Source organism: Podarcis filfolensis (genome assembly GCF_964270895.1).
Source record: "Podarcis filfolensis genome assembly, chromosome: 3".
NCBI classification, from domain to species: domain Eukaryota; kingdom Metazoa; phylum Chordata; class Lepidosauria; order Squamata; family Lacertidae; genus Podarcis; species Podarcis filfolensis.
In genome coordinates, this window is record NC_139606.1 from 4,856,417 (window position 1) to 4,862,834 (window position 6,418).

Sequence of the window (6,418 nt, forward strand, 5' to 3'; positions counted from 1 at the left end):
CAGGTTCCTGCACTGCAGCCAGTGGATTTCCCCTTTATTTAGCCTTTGCTAGTTGCAACAGTTTCAGGCAGAAAGTATGGTGGGAGGAGGGAGAAGAGACAAATCATGGATTAGGAATGTTCCCATGGGAAATAATGGAAATGTTCAGCTGCTTATGCAAACGCTCACCTACTGAACCATTTCGTGGGAACACATTGTGTTCAGAAAGTGGGACCTGAATGTAAGTGTAAGTAAACCAGGCATAACAACCTCGGCCTCCAGCTGATTTGGGACTACAACTCCCATCATCCCTAGCTAACAGGACCAGTGGTCAGGGATGATGGGAACTGTAGTCCCAAAACATCTGGAGGGACGAGGTTTCCTATGCCTGAAGTAAACCTTATATCACAAAGACACCACAGTCCCAAAGCAACTACTCCATTCTGAACTTTAAAATGGGAAGTGTAATGCTGGTGGTCAACAAAAGAGGTTTAAAGACTGTCTCAAGGCAAATCTTAAAAAATGTAGTATAAACGCCAGCAATTGGGAAACACTTGCCTGCAAGCGCTCCAATTGGAGAACAGCCTTTACCAAAGGTGTCATGGGCTTTGAAGACACTTGAACTCAAGATGAAAGGGAGAAACGTGCTAAGAGGAAGGCATGCTTGGCAAATGCACACCGTAATCAACTCCTGCCCGGAAACCAATGTACCCCATTGTGGAAGGATGTGTGGATCCAGAATTGGCCTCCACGGACACTTACGGATTCAACTGCAGTGTGTGGGTTGTTGGTTAAAATTGGAACTACATTGTAGCTTAATCTTCTTCTTTGGTGATCACTCATAGCCGAGTAAGATTGTCTTCCATAAACAAAACCGTGTTTATGGAAGACAATCTTACTCAGCTACGAGTGATCACCAAAGAAGAAGATCAAGCTACAATGTAGTTCCAATTCTAACCAACAACCCACACACCACAGCTGACTTAGGAAACTGTACCTGATAGGAATCAGAAGTTTAGTCAGCCTAATCAGGTTAGTTCATTTTCATATCTTCCATATTTGCATATTACAAAGCTGCAATGGTTCAAATTTGTTATCTGCAAGGCTGATCAGTTTCCGCCTGGAAGCTCTGAAACTAAAAGTGGGGAAAACTGCCTGTAGGCAGAGAAAAAAGGAGGGAGATGTGCCCATTGTACGTGATAGACATAGTTTTAGCAATTCAAGAGTCTCTCATTCTTTTGCTAGACACTCTAATTTTTATCTCTTCCATTTTATTTGCTATGTAAAGAAATTATAAGGAAAAACCACTCAAGACAGCTCTTGTGGGGTGGAAAGAGGAGCTAAAGAAGTGTGCAAAAAGGCTTCTCAGTTTGAAAATCTGAATCAATGAAGCATTAAGGCATTTAAACTTTTTGTTGAGGCTGTCATTACAAATTGCTGTGTGCCTTGAGCCTTCTGTTCAGTTGCTCCTTTATCTTTCCTCTTGTTGAGGATGTGTTCGATGTCACTGTTGTTGCCATGCATGCTCAGGACACGTGTCTCTAAACACACCTTCATGGTACTTCTTAGGGTTGAGGGGACGTGCCCCTCCAGAACACAGATGACTGGAGAATTTCGCTCCAGTTGTGTGCTCAGGGGAAACTCTTCCTAAAAGTGCCCTTGGCTCTGTTTCACCAGAGAACAGTCAAGTGGAGCCTAGTCCTAGAGTCATGGTGAACCAAATACAATGGAGAATCATTAGGGTTTTATAGGTGAGAACCAGCAATTTGAATTGAGGTTAGAAACAGAACAGCAGCCAGTGAAGTTGTTCTAGCAAGGGAGTCATCAATAGAGCATCAGACTCTTAATCTCAAGCTTGTGCGTTTGAGCCCCATGTTGGGACAAAGATTTATGCATTGCAGGGAGTTGAACAAGATGATCCTTGTGGTCCCTTCCAACTCTACAATTCCATGATTCCAAGCCCTCCGGATGCTACTAGACGTACATGATGTTTCTAATGTTTCATCTGTTCCAGATAGCAGATGCTAACTCTGATGGTGTTGTTCCCAATCAGGCTTAAATCTCACAGCCTAACAGTAAGCAGATATTTGCCAGGAAATAAGTCCTAATTTTGAAGGTCATGCTTAAACTGAACCACTTACAACTCTCCTCCTGCTTAGGACGTGCATTCAACGGAGCATTTTTTAAATTCCTCTTCAGGCCTTCTTGATCAACTGGTGCAGGTTATGGGTGGAGAAGGCTTGGCCAGTTCATGTGGTCCCACGCCCACCCACGCACCCATGGTTACAAATTTATACAGCTGTCTGAAGTAGGTCTTCCAGGGCCATCTGTGTGGATTCTTGTCCTTTCTGCTTTCCCTCTTTTGTCACTGTCATGATTGTTGCCGTCCTGGCATGCTTGTCCTTTTCATGTGTGCAACGTGTGAAGAGGGCAAATGTGGCGAAAGGGATGAGGGGTCATGTGGCCTCCCACTGTCTTTGGCACAATATCTGCAGCCAAGATCTTGTTCCTCATGCCGTAAAGGTAAAGGGAAAGGGACCCCTGACCATTAGGTCCAGTCGTGACCGACTCTGGGGTTGCGGCGCTCATCTCGCTTTACTGGCCAAGGGAGCCGGCGTACAGCTTCCGGGTCATGTGGCCAGCATGACTAAGCCGCTTCTGGCGAACCAGAGCAGCGCACGGAAACGCCGTTTACCTTCCCGCCAGAGCAATCCCTATTTATCTACTTGACTTTGACGTGCTTTCGAACTGCTAGGTTGGCAGGAGTCCTCATGCCATACGGGGCTCTAAATCAGAGGAGGAGCAGCCATAAACAGAGGAGGCCCACCCACAGCAGAAGTTGTGGCAAGTGCAACCAGGGCAGGAGGAGCTTCATGACTCTGGGGTTGAACATGTTACCTGCAGCCCCTGCCATCATGCTTGCTCCCTCCTCATGAGTAACAAATGAAAAGGGCTCTTTCTCCATGGGGAAGTTCAGCTGTTTCCTTTCCCCACTTACTACATCTGGGTGGCTTCTGTAAGAATACAGGTGTTCCTTCTCTTGCTGCTTGCCCCCAGAAAAGAATCCTTTGCCTGTGATAGGGTATTGCTCTGGGGAGGCTTCTGTGTTTGTTATATAGGTGCCCCCCTCCGCCGATCTATTGGCTTTTTCTTTGCATAGGACACTCAGAAAGTAGTCACTGGAATAACTTCCTCTGTGCTTTTATGCCAGGAGGGGAACGTTCTCCCCATTGCTGTAACTGGTTTGACATTGCCTATGGCTGTCATGGATCCCTGCCTTGCCGTGGCAAAGGGGCTTGAATAACTCAGAGAAGCTATGAGCTATGCCGTGCAGGGCCACCCAAGACGGACAGGTCATAGTGGAGAATTTTGACCAAACGTGATCCACCTGGAGTAGGAATCAGCAAGCCACTCCAGTATCCCTGCCAAGAAAACTCCATGGACAAAGACAAAAGCAGAGACATCACCTTGCTGACAAAGTTCTGTATAGTTAAAGCTATGGTTTTCCCAGTAATGATGTATGGAAGTGAGAACTGGACCATAAAGAAGGCTGATTGCCGAAGAATTGCTTTTGAATTATGGTGCTGGAGGAGACTCTTGAAAGTCCCATGGACTGCAAGAAGATCAAACCTATCCATTCTGAAGGAAATCAGCCCTGAGTGCTCACTGGAAGGACAGATCCTGAAGATGAGGCCCCAATACTTTGGCCACCTCATGAGAAGACTCCCTGGAAAGACCCTGATGTTGGGAAAGATGGAGGGTACAAGGAGAAGGGGACGACAGAGGACGAGATGTTTGGACAGTGTTCTCGAAGCTACACACGAGTTTGACCAAACTGCGGGAGGCAGTGGAAGACAGAGGAGTACCTGGCGTGCTCTGGTCCATGGGGTCACAAAGAGTCGGACAATGGCTATCATGAGATTACTGTAATGCGCTGCCTGAAGATGGTTTGAAAGCTTCTGCTGGTGCAGAATTCAGCAGTCAGATTGCTCACTGGGACAAGATGGTTGGAGCATATTACACCGATCCTGGCCCAATTGAACTGGCTCTAATTTTCTGGGCCAAATTCAAAGTGCTGGTTTGGACCTATAAAACCTTTAACAGCTCAGGACCACCTCACCCCATATGAACCTCTCTGGGCAGAGATAATCATCTGAAGCCCTTCTTTGTGTGCCTTCTCCATGCAAGGTCCGTAGGGTGGCAAAATGAGAATGAGCCTTTTCTGTGGTGGTAGTTCCCTGTTTGTGGAATGCTCTTCCCATGGGGTTATTGGTTGCGGTGGTGGTATGTATTTTGTGGTTTTGTTTTGTATTTTTATGCTGTAAACTGCCCTGTGATCTTCAGATGCAAGGGCAATATATAAATTTTAAAATAATAGAAAGTAACCATCATTTGCATGCCACCCAGTGTTTGGGCATTGGGGCTGGTGTTTGTGATGGCTCTCCATTCTTTGCTTTGGGGAGTGGAGTCTCTTTCTCTCCTCGGTTTTTATGCTGGGTTTTGCTGCTGACATTATGGCAGCATAAATAGCCCACCAGCAAAGGAAGCTTCCCTTAATTAAAAAAACTTAGTTTTTAATTAAGCCACTCAGTTCTAAGGCACTTTTCTTTCATTAAATGAATGTAATTATTCTAATAATGTGTTGATTTCTAAGGTCGCATATTTGCTTTCTGATGAAGCTGCTAGTTCCTTAATTTGTTCATGTTAAGAGACTCTATCACCCTCTAATGGACAGTATGATGGATTTATTATTAAAGCACTTTATCTCTGTCTAATGGAATTGTTCATTTCTAATTCACCCAAGTCCTTTTCAAGTCCTTCAGCTAAATTTATGGTGAAAGTATTTGTAATGCATGGTTTAAATGGTTTAATTTGTATTATATATCATTACTTGTTTCAACTCATGTTTTCAGTTGAAGAGTTAATGGCATTATAAGGTTGAATCATTTGTTTAAAGAAAATATAGACAATAGGTGGGAATTGGAAAGACAATACAAAATGATTAGAATAAAAGTTTTGAATAAGTTACAACCGTATTTAGATGCAAGCAGCCTTTGGGGTATATGGAAAAATAAGGCAAACAGTTAAAATTAGCCAATATCCTCCCAATATAGATAGGGAAAAAATAATTGCATCGTTTTCTGCAAAAACAAAAACCACCTTTGATGCACTCCTAAAATCCTTTGAAAGTGGGGGGGGGAGAGCTAAAAGCAATGGGGGAAATGGAAGATTTAAAGGAGGAAATGTAAGACTAGATATGCAGATTCAACAGGAAAAACCTCCAGCTAATCACTGGGGGGGGGGGGGAGAATGGGTTAACTAGCAAAAGAGAAGGTTGAGCAGTTCTTATTGGGAAGATATATGAAGGTCCAGAGCAAGAAAGGAACAGGATAGAAATGAAAGTAAGTTTATTAACATATAGAATAAGAGAACAAGAAGAACATTCGTTTAAAGAAGGTTGGAAAACGTTTATTGAATATATGGGAAATAATTGTGTACAGTTTAAAACGCTGGCAGCATTAAGATAAATTCAACAGGGTAAAAAAGTTTTGATGGATGCAATAATGGAATACTGAATGGCATAGTTTTTGTAAAATATACACCAATTTATGATAATTAAAATGAACCATAGGAAGAGGAGAAGGGAAGTTATTGCTATCTTAAGGATGTAAAATGAATATTTTAAATTGTAAAACTGAAAATTTAATAAAAATTATATACAAAAAAAGAGAGAGAAATAAATGAAAGTTTATTTTAAGAGAGACAAGGAAAATGAAGAAGAGATTAAAAATTCAGGGGGAGGCACTCGTAGGAAACACAATTCAGCACAAATATTTTTTAGTGGCAGATGCTATGTACCTTGGAACCAGCCACCTCAGGAACCAAGCTTCACCCAAAGCAGACAGCACCTAACCTGTTCATCACCCTCCTAGGGTCACTTGGTAATGCTGCCTAGACCAGCAGATATCTCAGGTTAAGGAAGTTCTGCTTACAAATAAATGCAAGCAAGTATCCCAAATGTCCTTGCAATCTTAAAAAATATACATTTTTTAGAATGGCTTTTACTATTTCTATACATTTTCCATTTTAATTCTAGCTGCAAAACTCCCGTGGTATCAAAAAGGACAAGATAAAGACCAAAAGCAGAATACAAAAAGAAGTTTTTAGCCTTCCTAGCTCAATTCCCATATCACTTTGCAATGATAGGACACACGGCTGTCTTATGAGGGAGACATGTAGCTGCCTGTAGAAGTAATTTTCTCTAGCTGTATGCAAGATGAGGCTTCCAGGATCATGCCGATGCATGCTATACTCCAGTAACCAAAATAACTTCAGAAGAAAGCAATTGCTTTCAATGTTGTGTAACAGAAACATGACTCAGCCATGATTTAATTTTGGAATCTTTGTTCCCAAAGGCAAAGCTGGCAGTGTATATAAT